The sequence below is a fragment of the Meleagris gallopavo genome, chromosome 9 (genome assembly GCF_000146605.3).
Source record: "Meleagris gallopavo isolate NT-WF06-2002-E0010 breed Aviagen turkey brand Nicholas breeding stock chromosome 9, Turkey_5.1, whole genome shotgun sequence".
Classification (NCBI taxonomy): Eukaryota; Metazoa; Chordata; class Aves; order Galliformes; family Phasianidae; genus Meleagris; species Meleagris gallopavo.
Window position 1 is genome coordinate 6,032,776 of NC_015019.2, and position 18,034 is coordinate 6,050,809.

Sequence of the window (18,034 nt, forward strand, 5' to 3'; positions counted from 1 at the left end):
ACGAGTTAAGAGGTAATCACCAGAGCTGAGCCTTCTGATTGCCCTTCCTCCATCATTTTCTCTCCAACTCCAGTATTTACCAGAGTGTGCAATGACTCACTTCCCCATTTTATTTTCTCTCACAGATGGCATCATTTCATCTCATGCTCTGAAAGTGACAAGTGACACTGTGGCACTGACTTTATTGTATTAGCCTGTGCTGGCTGTGTTGAATTTATAAACCATGAAGCAACTTTCTTTGGCTCTACCTCACACAACAGAAGGTGAAGTAAGAAAGCACAGGGAAACTAATATAAGACTTGAGATACTCCTGATGTAACTTTGAGCAGGAATGCAGTATAAGTAAGATCTTCTCTGATCACCATGTAGTAGCACTAAAAACGGTTGCTGTTCTGTGGTTTTTTTCGTCCCTCCCAGCATGCCAGGGAACACAGAGACCTGTGGCTGACTCACAGGCTGATGTTGTCATTTTGGCACACAGTCAGTAAAATGCTGCCAGTTCTGTCTTATTGCATAGGATCTGTTTGCCTGGAGCTTTTAAATCTTTTCCAGAGCTGACAGTTTTGGTGGAAAGGTTACCTAAACATCCCCAAACATTTGACTTTAAAACTGTGAGGCACAAATTACTTAATCTCTCAACAGAGTGAAAAATATTCCAAAAATCCAGTACGGAATGTTTATTGTTTTTGTTAGTGCTTATTTTTCCCCTCTGTTATGATAGGCACTCCATTTTGTTGAAGGGAAAAAATATGCTGTGGAAGACCTTTGAACACCCCCCACACACACCCTAACCATTATTACTTTTTCATCTGTCTTCCTAGATGTGTGAGACATGAGCAATGTGGTACAGGTTGTAAGGAGAGAAAGCAATATTAAGACTTGCAGTAGATGGTTGATTCAGAAGTGGTTTGATACTGATGAAATGGATCTGCACCTGCTGAATAGGACCTCAAAATAAAGCTCACAAATGCACAGATATGACTTAGATTTATTTTAATACATAGGCTTTTTGATCCAGGCAAGTTTTATTGGCCAATAGTCTTCAACTCTGGAGTAGTTTTTGCAGTATTTTACTGCTCTTTCTACTACTATCGCTGTCAAGTCCTGAGAGCAACATACTTTTGAGTCAGTATGAGAAATTTTGGAAATACAAAACATTATTAGTATCACTTTTTTTCTTGTATCTTTTGTAAAGGCATTACAAAAGCCTATTTTCCATCCCAAGCAGAGTGTTATTTTCATAGCTTACTTTAAGCTGAAGGGGAGATTCTGGAGGAATTCTCTGTAATGAAATTACTTTGCTGCATTAAGAATTATGATATATATATATTTTTTCAGTGACTTTTCAAGAGAATCATCCTTTTGGGTTGATTTGAAAGGTTGAAGGAGGAGCCAAGATAACAAAAATCTATTTCAAGTAATAAGTGTATGTTCTTGCTTCATGATTCCTGTAGTAACTCTTCCTGTACATATGAATGAAAGACCTGGAGTATATTTTTTCTACCTAAAAATTTTAACAGCTATTTTCAAGGAAATAAGACAATTTTTCATGCTTTCAACACTCTATGGTGGTGAGTAGTTTATTAAGCAGGTCTCATAGGTCTCACTTAAGGATTATTTTAGCATAGGATACAGGGAAATGAGGCACCTTCGATGTCGAGGTCATGCATGTTGGTGAAAACGTTCTTTCAGATGCCTTCCCTTTGCTCTGATGCAGGATTTTGTTGTTCTTTTTTTTCTCACTGGTTGCGTCTCAGGATGCATTTCTTCATGCTTCTTCCAAGACCAAGCCCTCATTAACATTTAGACTCTAATTGCTGCTGCTGAGAATAGCTTTCTCTCAGCCATTGTTTTTCTTTGAGGAATTTTAATTGGAGACCTAGAACAATTGCACGTGGCTTTGGTGGAGATGAGAGGGAGAAAACAGAGAAAAGCAGCATGTTTGTGTATCTCCAGATAGGATTTAACAGCCTTTATTTACTAGTTACCTAGGATTGGATTTAAATATGAAAGTATTTTCTTCAGGTTGCAATGTTTACTACAGCAGTAGATCTTCCCTGTGGCTTAATGCCAGCTTCCAAAATCAGTGGAGATTGCTCTGTCACACCAAAATAAATCTGACCGTGTCTTAATGTACTGATCAAACTTGACTCTAAATACATGCCTGTTGTATATAGGATGAAGACTCAAGAGCAGCAAATTCAATTTAATTTGCTTATGCTTTTTCAGAGGAAAAAAAAAAAAAACACAAAAAAGGCATATATTGTCAGGTAAAATTTGCATGTAAACAGGAATGCTTTTTCAAAATCACAAAACAAATAGGAAAATTATGCTTCAGTGCATTTATGATTGTTGTCAGTTTCTTACATCAGAAGGTTTACATACGTGAGAAGAGCATTTTGTCTGAAATGATCTTCTTTAGGAAAGGATTTTTGCTGTTTTTTAGCCTTTATCCATCTTACAGGTTATAGGATGTCTTTTAAAACTCAATATTTAAATGTACCCTGCAGCAGAGCACATTTGGACCCTAGAACCTGGAATGATCTGTTTTAATCATAGGAATACAGGAAATCCAGCATTCCTGGGCAGTGACAGAAAGATGCAGTTCAGACTTCTTTAGAAATCGTAAATGGGTAAATCACGATTAATATTTTCTAGGAATGTGTGCAAACTGCTGCAAGACAATGAATCAAGCTTAAATTAGTTTAACCAGTTGAAAGATGACTTCCATAATGTACTTCATTATCATGAATAATTCTGCCCCTTTGATTGTAAGATAGTAGTAAATAATGAAAGAATTTAGATGGAAATTAGGCAATGCTTCACTTTGTTTAATAACAGTGCCTTTGAATTTCATCCTGACCTTTAACAAAGATTTTGTATGAACACACAACAGGTTGCAAATGGGGGAAGGGCTGGTTTAAGGGGGAAAAACAGAACTGTAAAGAAATGCAGAGGAGAAAATGAGAAACATTTTGTTACCTGATTGCTGAGATTTCCCTTGAACCTTTAAAGTCTTCTAAGAAACAGAAGCAAAATGAAAGATTAGGGCAAATTTTATGAGGCTCTTCTTTTGGATAACTAAAGTACTAAATGGATTGGTAAGTGAATGCTCTCCTGTATGTTTTGATGAGTCAAAAGACGTTGCATGGAGAATTAGAACAGATGTTTTTATTATGATTTTCAGTTGATATCTCAGTATTCTTCTAAAGAGGCTTTTTGTTGTACAGTAGAAGAAGAGGCCTATTCCATGTAATTAAGTGTCATCTGGAATGTGGGGATTGTAATATACGATGTTATTGCTGATGTAATGGTTTGAATTGAAGACTTCTATGGACTGTGTATTTTTTATTATTAGTTTAACTCTCTCTCAGACTCTCCTGGACTAGAACTTGTACATAATTAAAAAAAAAAGTAAATCACAGAGATGGGCACATGAGTTAGGCATATGGAACTGTGGAATAGGCAATCATATATATATATATATATTTTTCAGGGAATTCAACAAGAAAATAAGTGCTCAGCTTTCTGGAAACAAATGACTGTTTCAGTTAGCAAGCAGTAAGAATAAATATGCAGACTAGAACATGATGCTGAGGACAGTGTGTTGCCAACAAACTCTAGTCTAATCAGGAGATTTGCCTCAAAAATACAAATGAAAATGATTATCTAAAGAACACAGTTTAGACATGAACAATGTATATTTTTACTTTTGTAATTTTTTTGTTTGCCTCCTCTAGTTTTTCAGATCTTTACTTTGCAACTTTGTTACCAATAGGTTCTGTGGGCGATTTCAGAAAATGAACAGAAGATAATTTAGATCTCTCCTTACTTTACAGGCAAATATAATTGTCTGTCAGGTCAACACTGAACCAGGCAGAATCTGAGATAATAAGAACAATATGAAACAGAATTTGAGTTAATGTTACCTCACCTTTCAGTAGGTTTATTGACTTGAATGTTGTATTATGTGGTCTTAATCAATGTGGATTTTAGTTGATTTGTAGTGGAAACTGCTTCAAAAGCAGAAAAATGCTTTTCAGACATATTCATGTCTTACCAATAGCAGAGCCACAGGAAAATAATGTTCTTATTGAATGACAATAGGAGGAGAAAAGGCAGTAGATAGAGTTCCAAACTTCTAGAAAAAACAGATCCAAGAAACAATTAGACCAATTCTGTGAGAAGATAAGCAATTCCAATTTATATGTGTTATTAAGGTATTATACTGATGTACGCTATATCATATTAACACATGCTATTAAAATGCTATTAAATGGTAGATGAATTCACCAATGAAAATTCTGGAACAGAACAGTCTGTTGTTTCTAAATTAACTTGATAGTCACGTTAGAATTTGTAGAGAGTAGAAGGGAGTCTTTTAAAACTATTTATTCAATAATAATTAAATTAATTTTACCTAGATGTTTTAAACAGTGGTTCAGTACTATCACTGTCACCAGGCAAAGAACTGATTATGCCAAGTGCATCAACTCACCACAATAATCAAATCAAAACTTGTCTACAAAGCAAGGTCATATCTAAAGTTTTTTGAAACAGGAGTTCATGGTGTGCATCTAGTCGATTCTACCTATATAACCTTTTACTGATTCCACCATTTATGAGAAATGAGATATGTCATATGGATGTTGGCTTCCCAGCTGACTTTTAAAGTAAGAAAACAGCAGTGATTCATGAACTTGGCAGGGATTCTTTCAAATATGAGATTATTAGAAAATATGTACTACTTTAGATACTGAATTTCATACTAATATTTCAGAAAACACCAAGCATTTACAGCTTTGTTGGTATAAATATGTTGCAGGAGAAAGTGTTTTAATGTAGAAAATGTCCATGTAGAAGACATGCTCTTTATGGCCCTCATTCTTAATATATGTATTCAAAGTTCTCATTTCACTGTTTAGTTGCTTTGAACAATATGTGAAGAATATTTTATATAGTTTAGTCAATTGATTTATGAGTAAGCATTCTCTCAACTGTAGGTATTAAAAAGTACTTAGATGAAAGGGTAAATGTGAAAGCCCAACCTTTCTGTCTTTGAGGGCAGAGACCAAACCTAAATGTAATAGGAGACATTGATAAAATGTTCGTTCAACTGGATCAGTGACACATGATGGCTTTATAGCAGTCATGGCAATAAGTCCAGTGGGACAGTATTCAAAATACATTTTATCGAATTCTTCATTGTTAGATATAATCCTGAAATAAAAGCCAATCTATATTTGTAAGTATGGATTAGAAGCAGGAAGGTTCTGCTTATCGTCACCATTTAGACTGGGTAGTTTCTACACTGGCAGATGTAGTTGGAACTTTGAGATGAACCTGTTCCAGTTATTTCCTTACAGTAAGTTCTTCAAAGATCAAAAGAATTTTAAAACAAGAAAATCCAGGATATGCATTGAATATCCATTGAAACGCCTAACTCTTTAAATATGCTATGTATGTAAGATAGAGCACAACTGGAAGACATGCATCTGTGTTCCCCCTGCTTCTTCTGTAGCCTATAGGGGCAGGTCCTTTCTCCCAGTCGTAGCTTCACTCAACTTAGTATTCATTTTGAACAGCAGCAAACCACACAGCCAGGTCTAGCTGCATTTTCTTCTGTTGTTCCCAAGAAGGGGAAGGTACAGTCTCCTTTTTGAGCTGTAGATTCTCAGCACTGCCCTGTGTCATCCTTCCTCCCTATATCACATAGTTCTGAGCATTCTTACTGTTTCCCAAGTCTTTCCTCTTTTTATGGTGCATAGTGCAGGCACTCAAGACAAGTCAATATATAACGGATGATGGCAATGAAATTTTGAAGGTGCATTTTAAATTTCAGAAAGGAACATGAAACTACTGGACATGTTAGACAAATAGAAAAATGAAATAAATCAGTTTCTCCTCTGTAAACAGATATTGTCTACGGGGAGACCTTGGTCTCACTTCTTAGTAGATCTGAAACAGAAGGGAGACAAGACAAATTGGTCAGAGAGTGCTTTAGCAGAATTCTGAAATAGAAATAATGTACTGGGTGGGAGTACTTTTTGCATTGCATTCAAACAGTCTTAGTTTTTTGGCCAACTTTATACAAAATTGTGAAGCTAAGATGTTCTTGGCATGTTTCAGCTTCTGTCTTGTTAGAAGATGTTAGCTCCCTCCAAACTGTTTTATTTTAGTCTGGTTGCTGTGACAGCCACATGGCAAAATTCAGCTGTTCTGGGAAGAGGGTCAGGTACTGGCCTGCTGCTATGAAAGTGGAAAGGGTATGGGGAAATGGTCGAGTAGCATAGAGAACTGCAGGGGAAGAATAGAGAGGGCAAAATAGAACAACATAAAAGCTACAGAATTAAACTTCTGCTATGAACAGAATGAGCACTGATTGTTGCTTGTGGAGGAGTCTCCTTGCTTCCAGCAGAAGTGTATGCCCCTATGATACCCTGACCTATCCCTATTAACAGCAGCAGCAGCACCAGCTTGATACTCCAATGCTGTGACTGAGAAAAGGAGCCCTTCGCTCTTCTGCTAGACAGCAGCAGTCCATGCCCTAGGCGCTTAATTTCAGTGCTTTCAACGAGGTGTGTATAGCATTAGAGACTACAGAGGCCTCATCTTGGTCTACCAAAGGGTTTGGTTCTGATTTATCCTGTGGGCATATACTTTTAGCTGCACATCACCAGTCATGTTAAAAACGTAAAGTCCATTACCATTAAGATATTAGAAGAAAATTGATAAACCTTCAAAATGAATGTATATAGTAAAAAAATTAAAATGAGTTCTGTGAATTCAGTTAAAAGTGTTTTTATCTTTAAATGTAAAAGCTATTATTTTACTTTTTTTCTAATACTTTGTGTTCTAATACTTCATGTACTTCATCTGTGTTTAATGGTTCCGTGTCAGGGTGGAGGCCGGTCACAAGCAGTGTCCCTCAGTGATCGGTCTTGGGACCAGTGTTCTTCAACATCTTCATCAGTGAAATAGACGATGGCATTGAGTGCACCCTCAGCAAGTTTGCATGTGACACCAAGCTGAGTGGTGCAGTCAATATATTGGAGGGAAGGGATGCCATCCAGAGGGACCTGGACAGGCTGGAGAAGTGGCCCCCTGAAAACTTGATGAGGTTCAATAAGGCCAAGTGCTGGGTACTGCACTTGGGTCGGGGCAATCCCAGATATTTATGCAAAGTGGGGGAAGATCTCCTTGAGAGTAGCCCTGCAGAGAAGGACTTGGGGGTCCTGGTGGACGAGAAGCTGGAAATGAGCCAGCAGTGTGCGCTTGCAGCCCAGAAGGCCAACTGTGTTCTGGGCTACATTAAAAAAGGGGTGGCCAGCAGGGAGAGGGCAGTGATTGTCCCCCTCTACTCGGCTCTTGTGAGGACCCATCTGGAGTATTGCATCCAGGCCCGGGGGCCCCAGTACAGGGAGGATGTGGAGCTCTTAGAGGGGATCTACATGGGAGCACTAAGATGATCAGAAGGCTGGAGCACCTCTCTATGAGGAAAGGTTGATGGAACTGGGATTGTTTAGCTTGGGGCAGAGGAGGCTTTGGGGAGACCTTACTGTGGCCTTCCAGTACTTGAAGGGAGCATATAAACAGGAAGGGGAACGGCTGTTTACGAGGGTGGATAGTGATAGGACAAGGGGAAATGGTTTTAAACTGAGATGAGAGGTTTAGGTTAGATATTAGGAGGAAGTTTTTTACACAGAGGGTGGTGACGCACTGGAACAGGTTGCCCAGGGAGGTTGTGGATGCCCCATCCCTGAAGGCATTCAAGGCCAGGCTGGATGTGGTTCTGGGCAGCCTGGTCTGGTGGTTGGCAACCCTGCACATAGCAGGGGGTTGGAACTGGATGAGCATTGTGGTCCTTTTCAACACAGGCCATGCTATGATTCTATGTTATATAAGAAAAATATTTGTCATTGGAGTATATTAGGATATGTCTTCATTCAGAAGGGAAGACCATATTAATGTGTATTAGAAAAATATTCTAAATATGGACAAATGGAATAATTTCCAAGTTAGCTTTCAAACCCTAATTGAACATATTCAGTTGTAAAGGAAACCTAAACAGTTTTGATCAATTAACCTTCAGATAGCTCTTGTTTTATGTTATGAGCATAGATGTTTTAGTTCCTTGAATAAGATCACTTGGATTGTCAGTAATAAGAACTCAAGTATGTATTTATTTGCAACTTAGAAATATTGAAATTTGAACAAGTTTGATCAAAGTTTCTTCAACTAATATTTGGTAATGTAGGATACGACAAGTTTGAATTTAACATCTTTGCTGCAGCTTCTCCTTCAAAAGCAAAAAATGAACAAAGATGACTTAACCCCGTAAGATGTTCATGTGTTCTTTACTTCCCAAGCTGGAAGAGAGCCTTCTAGCATTACTAACTTCACTGGCACAGAAAAACAACTAAACATTCATTCAGTGGTACATAATTGAGAGAATACGCAAACAGAAACAAGCAATCTGATGTGATGTGACATTAAACCAGTATTTTCAATGGCTAAATCATATCGCAAAAGATATTGTAAGGCAAAGAGAAATTTGTCAGTCAAATACTAAGAATACAAATGTGTTCTGGATGCATGCAGTAACATACATACATGGCAGAGTAAGAATGAACTACTGCAGATTTATAGTATTTTGTGCACTCCCTCTTAAAAATTTCTGAATATTTCCATGTGCTTTTTAGGTAGATTAATTAGGTCTTCTGAGCATAAGTTTTCAAAAGGTTTTCTACTGAAATAAACTCATTTCTCTGAAACCAGGTTTTGTAGTGGATGCATAGAGAAGGATGAAAGACAACAGGCAAAGCTGAAATGAAGTTCAAATTGGATATATGGAGAAAAATTACAGAGGAAAGCCAAACACTGGGAGAGGTGGCTTTTAGAAATTGTGTAGTTTCCATCCTGGGAAGCTTTCAAGACCCAAATGGGGAAAGCTCTGAGCTTTATTCATCTTTGTCTTTTATCTGACCAAGGTCGGGTTTCGTAGCTGACCTCAATTTGAGCAGTAGGATAGATTACGTAACCTGATGAGGTCTTTTCTAATCTGTTTTCTGTAAGATCCAATGTTTTCTGTGTTTAATCTGTATTTACTTTACCATGTTCGTGCTGAATAAACTTGCAGTCCACTCTAGTAAGGTTTTCAAAATGTCTGTGTGAGCACTCTCTCTTGCAACAGACCGTACTCACCACAACCTTGAGTCTTCGGAGTAAAGAACTGACAAGTGTTGATGATGAAACAGGAAACCAGATGTATTTGATTTAGTTGCTTAACAGACTTATGATTAAGGCCAAGACTATCACTCACTATACAGTTTAGTTTAAAAAAAAAAAAAAAAAGACAAACAATCCCCTCTCAAACTTTTCATATGACACAAATGGTTTTGAGTGAAATTAAGCCCATTTGAGAATTTCTCATCGGTCCAAAAGCGAGCTGTTTGCAAAGTGTTTTGTTTCGGGTGGTTTTGCAGGACTGCTAAGCATGATTGTTTTGAAAGTCTCTTTCCTTCAGGGCTGAGCTGTGAAGCTCAGGACTTGCAACACTAATGAAGAGAGAGATATGCAGTCACTACAGAGAGGAATCCTCTCTCTCTCCCCCCAAAAATTGCAGCTTTCTCATTAAGTAGCATGGCAAGAACACAGACACACAATTAAACGAGCAGGTAACAAATTAAAAATTTTCTCTAACCGATTCTAGTCTGCTAGCACTGCAAAACTGTATGTTCTACCTTCCCAGTTCTTCTTGTACTCTGTGTGTCTGTGAATATCCCAATGTGCTTAGGTATGCTACTGACTGGGTGCAATGTGTTCTCCTCCACTGGGAGTGTGTGGCTGGTCACTTGGCATTTGTAATGTGCCCAGGACAACAAATAGACTTGTACCTTAAGAGTGATATAATTCAATGCCATAATAGTTATCGTTGCTTTTAACATTAAGGAGTGTTGTATAATACCTTATAATTGAACATAATAGTGTGAAAAATAACAGAATTGTAAATTAATAATAGCCATGTATATATTAGCTTGTTGGTTACTAATAATTATATTCATTTTTTAATAGTGTGTTGCTTATCATGATCTCTTCAGTTAATTTTGACTTGGGCCCGCAAATCAAGGAGTGGAAATAGGGCCACGTGTTGCTTGGACTTCAGCTTGGTCTCAAAGTATGAATCTTTGCAGAGCAATGAAGAAGATCATAGGTCTCTGTAAGCAAATGAAAGTGTTAGTAAATAAGAAAGATTAACAACAGTGTGTTTGTTTAACTCTCCAAAGAATTATAAATAATCATGAGTTTATAGTTGTCAGTAGGAACTGGCTTTGGAAAGCAGATGTTCCAGTTTTGGAGAATACAGTGTCTCTATGTTGATGTTAACATAGCAACCGTTCCCAAGTCACAACAATGAAGAATTGTATTTGCAATGTTTTCCAAGTTTTGCATTAGTATCTTAGCAAATATTTATTGCAAATGTTTCATATAAAATTAACTGGTTTCATTCTGATAAATCTGAGAATAAATGAATTCCATTAGCAGCAATCCTTGTAAATATTTTTCTTCCAAGTACATACATAATCAGAAAAAAAACTGGGCTGAGGGAAACTAGGGAGGTCATCTAATCCTTTGAACTGTTCTGTGAATCTTTCACTTCTTGATATCTTTGGGTAAAATATTTTCAAAATTCCAATAAGTAGCATATTCCAGATCTTCACTCCTTTCTTGACTTCCGATTAATTTAACTGGCAGCCTTGAAAAGTCACCATTCTTGTCCTATTCAGTAGATGCAGAATTCCTGTCTTCCTTTTATATTTCCAGTAGATTTTCTTATTGCTTACTAACATGCATTTTCAATCTCTGGATGCCTACAGTAGACAGTGTTTTTGTTTTTGTTTCTTTGTTTTACATTTTCCTCAGAACCTGTTTTCTGAAGCTCTTCATTTTGTTGGTCTGCTTGTGAGGTATTGCCTTATGCCAATTCTGGCACTACTCAGGAAAGTGGAAGACTTGCCTCATGTTTTGCATATGGCATTCATATTTATATCTTCTGGAATATGAACATTTTTTTCACGCTTCATGTTGTTAATTTTGTGTATTTATTTCTCATCACCTTCCAGTTCTCATTTTGAATTAGTTTTTCTGATTATTCTTATTGATACTGCTCTATCCTGTTTTTTTAATTACAGTCTACTCCTGCAGCACTTCTCCCATCTATGCAGTACAGTGCCAAGCCCTGCCCCTCTCCTCCCCCCCCCTTTTTTTTTGTGTGAGAAGATGCAACTTGAGTACTTACCTGTTAATTGTAACCACTTCTCTGGAAGTGATGGAAGTAGAGATTGTATGTATTGTGCCTGAACAAGGGGCAAAGGAAAAAGTCTTAAAAAGACACAAATATTATCAGCCTTCTTCAGTGAGGATAGAAGTCGTGAATTAGGCAAATGTATTATATGATTATTTTCTCATAAGAGAAGGGTTGAGGGATTAGATTAGATAGCTGATTGATATGTATAAAGCTCCATGATTTCTGTTTATTCTTTAAGATTGATACCAGTGAAAATTTGCTGAGTAAGAATGCTTAGGAATAATGGCAATGGGTCTGGCAGGAGTGTAGCTAGCCTAAACAATAAAAGAATAATCCGTCTTTCTTTGTGGTGTGCAAAGCAATAACCTGTTGTTCAGATTGATTAATAATCGAAGCAGAGCTGAGGCATTTAATTGATCTCTACAACACTTTGTTGTGAGTGTAATACAAAGTAGTAGACATTAGGAAAAATGACGATAGTGGTATTAACAGAGGAGACTTTCCTTTCATAATTTGAAAAATGTTGAGCTGAGGGTTTTTTTTTGTCGTGGTGCTGTTGTTTTGGTCCAGCTTTCTGTTGTACACAAACAAGTGTCAACTCTTGCAGGAGTTTATTTTGTGTTGACTCTTCATGCAGAATTTGAATATGGTGCTGTGCTTCTGTGCATAAAACAATATAGCCATTAATATAAAGGCATTGGAGAATGTTGATGTTACTTCATCATTAAAGAACAAACATCTCAAAATTTTTAAAGAACACTTTATATGGATAACCGGCCTCTTAGGGTGGTCTGATTTGCATATCAGACTGGGCAGATTATCTATTCTATCATAAATGGAACCCAGCAAAGTAAGGGGCAGAATTTCAAGCACTCCAGACATATATTTATTGACTTGCACTAAGAGACTATTTGGTTCATGTGCTGCTTTGATTACTGATCCTTACCATTTCATGATGTATCGATTAAGGAGTCCATGTACTGAACATCAGCTTCTGTATTCTACTCTACAGTCAGCTACAACAGACTGAACAAGACTTGCAAAAAAAAGAAAGAAAAAAAAGAAATATATCTTGACATGTGAAAATTGCATTTCCTGTAGAAAGGTTTCTTAAAGCTGGAAGTGTCTTTGAATTAGGGCAATCAGTTCTTCAATAAAAGATCATAGTTCCTCTTTTGTTCTCTGCCATTGTAATTCATTCGAGGATCCTGTCAACACCCCCTTTCAGAAACTGCATAAACTTGTTAAGGTTTGTGGGATAAAAATCAGTATGAGTTGCCTTTACTCATAAGATAAAGTTCACAGCTGAGGCTTCCTCCAAGAAAAGTTTCAGTACTAAAAAAAAAAAAAAAGTAGACATCAGTTTCTTTATGGTTCCCTACTGAAAACAATTACTAGTACTGCTAGAAGGGACTATTTTGGCCTAGATCTTTTGCTCTGGATTGCTTTGGTTGCCCACCGTTTGCAGTAACTGACCAAAATATAAGGATGTGTCCCAGCTGTGACAGGACAGTAAGATATCAGGGGTGTAAGTGCAGCACTTGAAATGTAGACTAGATGGGAAGCATGGTAAGGTCTCCCAAAAGAGATCTGTCAAGATTCATTGCAGGTTCTATTCCTTACTTTACTTCTTTAATTTCCTGCATCATTTACCCAGTGTCCTCTGTGGCAGAACTGCTCTGCACATCACTGCTTCCCTTTATGTTTATTAATAAATTGTGGTTTCACCTATACAGGATTTTTTCCATGTAGTGGTGAATATAATCTATCTGGGCTGCAGATATAAACTCAAGTCAGTTCCTGCATCTTTTAATAAGAAACCAAAACCTGTGAATAATAGATAATTAATAGATAAGATCCTAAACTGATTCTGAGCATCTTTGCATTTTTAAATAAAGAATGTCCTCAACTTTTTTTCTGGTCTGGTCCTTTGTCTTCTCTGATATATCCAGTTATTGGATGTTTAAAACTTCAAGTAGAATAAAACTACTCTGAGTACTGGCCAGTACATTCTCTTCTGGTATACTGATGAACATCTACCAGAATTGGAAGGAGAGAAAAAAATTGGACTTCAGTGCCAACGAGAATAAAGTCAGAAAGATGGGTCCTCAAGTAATAGCCAAGTAGAAGAAAGTTATGGAGTTGGTTTAAAATACAGAGAGAGGTTGTTTATGAACTGTTTGGAAGCTTATATCTATGTTAATGTAGCAAAGTTATTTTGAAAGGCTTTCACTGCTTAAATCCTGTCTCCCAGAAGAGAGGAAAGCAGAGCTCTGAAGCTGATTCATAAACTTAGGAGAGAGTATTGGACATACAAAAAAGAATTATATTCCACATCAAAATTCAGAGCTTTGTATATTAAGCCTAAGCATAAAACATGAAATTTTATTATAAAGCTATGAACTGGAACAAGTTTACTGTCTAAATCAGTGGTATGACTTTTTTTTAGAATGCTCTTGAAAATTTACTTATATGCATTGAACCAAAGAAACATATTTGTTGAATGGCTGAGTTTCCTGCTGATCCAAAGTCCTTTTTAATCATCTAAGAGGGATATTCACTTATTTTTCTTGTTCAATCCAGCTAAGTATCATAAATGTTAATATAAAAGCTTTAAACTCTGTTGATGCATCACTTACAGAAGCTGTACACAGCTGTTTGAAATTATTGTGTGTTGAAAAAAGTAGAAGTGAAAAAAGACAAGGAAAAAAATAGTTGTAAACATTAGTGGATTCCTGTAAGATTGTTATCTTATTTCAGTTGCGTTGGAAGACAAAATGAGGAAGCTAAACATCCACCTTCAAAAACATCACTTGAAGAAAATATAGGATTGTAGCACGGGTGGAGAAAAATGATGAATGTTACTCTGTTAAAGAGGGGAAAAAAAATCAATTCAAGGACTCATCATTTTCTTTTTTGTTCTACAACCACCTTAATAAGCATTTGATGAATGTCCCTTCAGTAATAGCAGGAAAAAATCATGTTTAAAGTATTGGTTTAAGGGTCATCTTTCAAAGCATTATATCTTAATAGTTAAAAACTTTATCAGGTTCTGTACAAGTGTTAAATGTCTAAGGCATGTCAAGCAATTCTCAAAAGAAAGCAGTGAGAAATTTCATTCTGAATGGTAACAAGTTGGAAGGAGAGATTAATGCATGTGAATTCATTATCAGCACTGGACCCATTTTATACAAATGCCACTGGAGATGCTGGTCTCAGAGGAGAAACATGTTACTCTGAATATGCATTCAGAATAACAATGGAACTGTACTGTGAGGGTTTCTGTGAGGCGTGCATGCACTTTGAAAGTTATTAAAAGTTGGGAAGCAAGGAGAAAATACACCTAATGTTGAGTCATGCAGGCTGTAGCACACATATAAAGATGTTTCAGGCAGAGAAAGGAAAGGATGTGACTGGAAATAATAGAGACATTTGCAAGAAGGTGCTAATTTCTTTAACAATATCTTGGCCCACCTACGAAATGTTCATCTAGTCTGTATCTCTTTTGAAGTCTCTTCATTCTTTCTCTTCTATAAATTTGTATGTAAAACATTATCCAGCAAAATTTCTACATGTTCTTAAGTTGAATTATCATAGCAGATTTCTGCATGCTTTTGGAAGGTGGCAGAGACAGCAGTTCTATACATGAGGCAGGTAATTTTTCATGGAAGATCTTCACTATTTATTGCATCTTGTCCCTTGTAGAAGATCACAGTTACTACCCTACACCTAGCAAATTTTGTCTGAATCGTGACAGCTTCATGTGTGAAAGTAAAGGTTCTATCAGTTTAGTTTTGATCTTTTTCCCAGAGAAACAGTTTAGGTTGTTGTGTCAGGACTTTACTGCATAGTCCACAATTTTTTTTAAACTTTGGGCTCACTTGTATCAACATTGCCAGATAAACTGTTTTCCCTGAAAAACAGCTTCCCTGAAGGAAACTTTCCATGTTCTCTAAGAAATATATTACATTTATCATAGCTTCTCATTTCCTCTTAGTCTCCCTTCATTCAGGATTATTCAATTTTGAATGATCACTTTGATTTTTAAAAAGCATTTCTTCATTCATATTTCAACATGAGACGTATGATGGCTTGAAATAAGTCTCATTTATTAAAGGTAATCCTGAGAGTACAAGATAGGTTAAATTATAAAATTCTAAGAATTTTGGGAAGGAGATGATCATTAGGTATTGTCGTAGTAACTTGATTTTGTAGATTGACCGTTCTCTAATCAATGTGCTACAGTAAACAGCAATATGTGCCACACTAATTTGTCTTTGTTTTCTGTTTCTGCACTTAAGTCATCAATATAATTGTCAATAAAAGAGCTGGCCACTTGTTGGAAAGCTTATATCCATAAATAGTGGAGAAAGTTCCTGTAAAAAGACATTAGTCTTCCAGCAGCTTTGAGAGTTGAGTTTCAGAAAGCCACGTAAGTACTTGTGCATTGCAGCTTTTCTGCTGTAGGGCTAAGCACTGAAGGGACAAGGTCATCCTGACGACCTCAGTGGAAAAGAGTAGTGCAGCTGCTTGGGGGACTAGAATTACAGGGTTTTTTTTTCTTTGCCTAATTAGAAATATTACTTTATATTTTGCATCCTTCTGTATGTGTTAGGAAGAAGTCTGCAGGGAGCTCATTATGTTACCAGCATTGCACTTATAGGCTTGCAAAGAAGTAGCTTGAGGGATGTCAGAGGTGCATTCACTTGAAGAAATTCCATATCCAGACTGAAACGCTACTGAAAACTTGTAGTAACTCTGCAGGATGTCTCCCGTTGGGTATGCTTTATCCCTTCCTGCAAGATCCTGCAGAGAAACTGGCCAACTGAGTCTTCCTTGGCATATTTTCCTTTTGAACTAATGTCTAAGAGTAGATATTTCACTCACTGTTAATAAATCTCCATCCAATGAATGGACTTGTTAAAAAAAAAAAAAAAAAGGAGATGATTTAGTGTTGCTACGTCACCTTGAATGATTTTTCAGAACTTGTTCTATGTGGTATGACTGGCATATTCTAGAAATACAATTTAATGGATGGGTTTGTTTGTTTATTTGTTTTTACCTCTTTGGTGTTGAAGGATGACACAACCATGTTCCCAGCACTGTGCTATTCTAACGCACTCAAAACTGTGTTGCTGAAAGAAAGACAAGGAAAGATACAAGGCAAGAATTTCTGACAGTGCTCTGAGGTGGCTAGCAGGAATATGTCTGAATCCATACTCATTCGCTCCTCTTTCAGCTTTCCTCTTTTGCAGACTGGATCTTAGAAAATAATAATAATAAAAAAATGACAGCATACCTCATGTAATTATTTTGTATAACTGGCTTAAACAGTTAAAAGTGAAGAATGTCATCATTTTCTTGGTATCATGTGAATAGACTGGCAGTGTTACCCAATGAGGAATCTAATTTGTGACCAAAATGCTAAAATTGATCACTATTTTGAGAAATATTATTTGGATTTTCATTTAAAAAGAGAAAAGTAGAAACGGAATGGTAATGTATTTTCTCCAGTTCATGAGCTGTACCTTTCTTCCTCTTGTTCCCACCAGATAAATGATTTTAGGTTTCTATGGTTGTTTTGGGTCTCCATATCACCCCATTATCTGCTGGAGAAAGTCAGTTTCTAATTTAACTGATCACTAGATTTTAACTAGATATAAAATGTTGTTGCCAGTTTAGCTTTTTTATATTGAAATATAAGTGCACTGAACCGAGAGTAACTTCTGTCAAAGGAGTTTCAATTTAATGGAAAATCACTGGAAAAGGGATAGTTTTAACAAGTGACTTTGATTATAACCACATTATGACATGATTATACTTTTAAATGTACTTATATTATGTGAACATATTTATTATAACCTATATAATTAGTAATGCAAAGCATTATTTGTTTAACTATAAATAGTTATATTTTTCTGATTTAAGACAAAAGTTACACAACAGAGACTAGGTGGAGTTGTATAGATATCAATTGTAACAGCTTGATAGCAGTAAAAAAAAAAAAAGGACAACAAAAATGTAGTTTTACTGTCTGAAAGAAGTAACAAAGTAAAAGTCCATCCTCTTTCCCCAACATATTTGTTGTCATCTGTTTAGCCTTGATTGAATATGGGTTTTGTCTTAAGACTGTAACGTCAGAGGCAAAAGGCAGAAAAGTGAAAGCGTAACAAAAGTAATACACTGAAGAGTTATGACCAGCTGTGCCATCTGCATTTATTTTTATACAAACAATACAATTCCTGTGCATAGGCACTGTCTGAGCTATTGAGAACTGATATGTCAAGTGTTGCCAGCTCTCTTTGTATTTCCAAAGCAACTTGTCTCAAATGTGTACTAATGTCAGCAGCACAAATGTATGCATAGTCAATTAAATTGCTTTTTAGTTCTTTAAATATTGTGAATTCGACAGTGTTGTTCTTCAGCTTTCACCTTCTAAAGATGAAAAAGCTACTGAAAGTACCCTTGTGTCAGACAAAGTACAAAATGTCTTCCCATTCTACAAATCAGCTAGTGACACTTTGTGGTGACAGTTTCAGTGGCAGCAAAAATTGGAACAGCTTTAGTAGCAGCACTCACTGTCTGCTGTGTTAGATGATTGGGGTCCAAATTACAGGTGTAGAGTGGGTAGATCTTGTCAGCAAAATCTGTGAAGCAGTGCTTCTTCCTGAGCGCACTCACTTCATAAAGCAAGAAAGACATCAGACTTGAATTTGATAATGGCTA

The 18,034-nt window shown here is 36.5% G+C and overlaps 1 long non-coding RNA gene across 7 annotated transcripts in view; it reads left to right on the forward strand.

Moving 5' to 3' along the window:
• The window catches only part of LOC104912163, a 92,701-nt gene that overhangs the window by 51,903 nt on the left and 22,764 nt on the right, over positions 1 to 18,034 (forward strand). For 2 of the 7 annotated variants that reach the window (XR_002117641.2, XR_794434.3), the window contains one exon: positions 126 to 3,414. The exons of 3 other annotated variants lie outside the window; for them this stretch is intronic. This is a non-coding gene — a long non-coding RNA (uncharacterized LOC104912163). Of the gene's footprint in view, positions 1 to 125; positions 3,415 to 8,778; positions 9,342 to 18,034 lie in introns of those variants that run through there. 2 more of the 7 variants (XR_002117640.2, XR_002117644.1) reach the window with 2 other exon arrangements.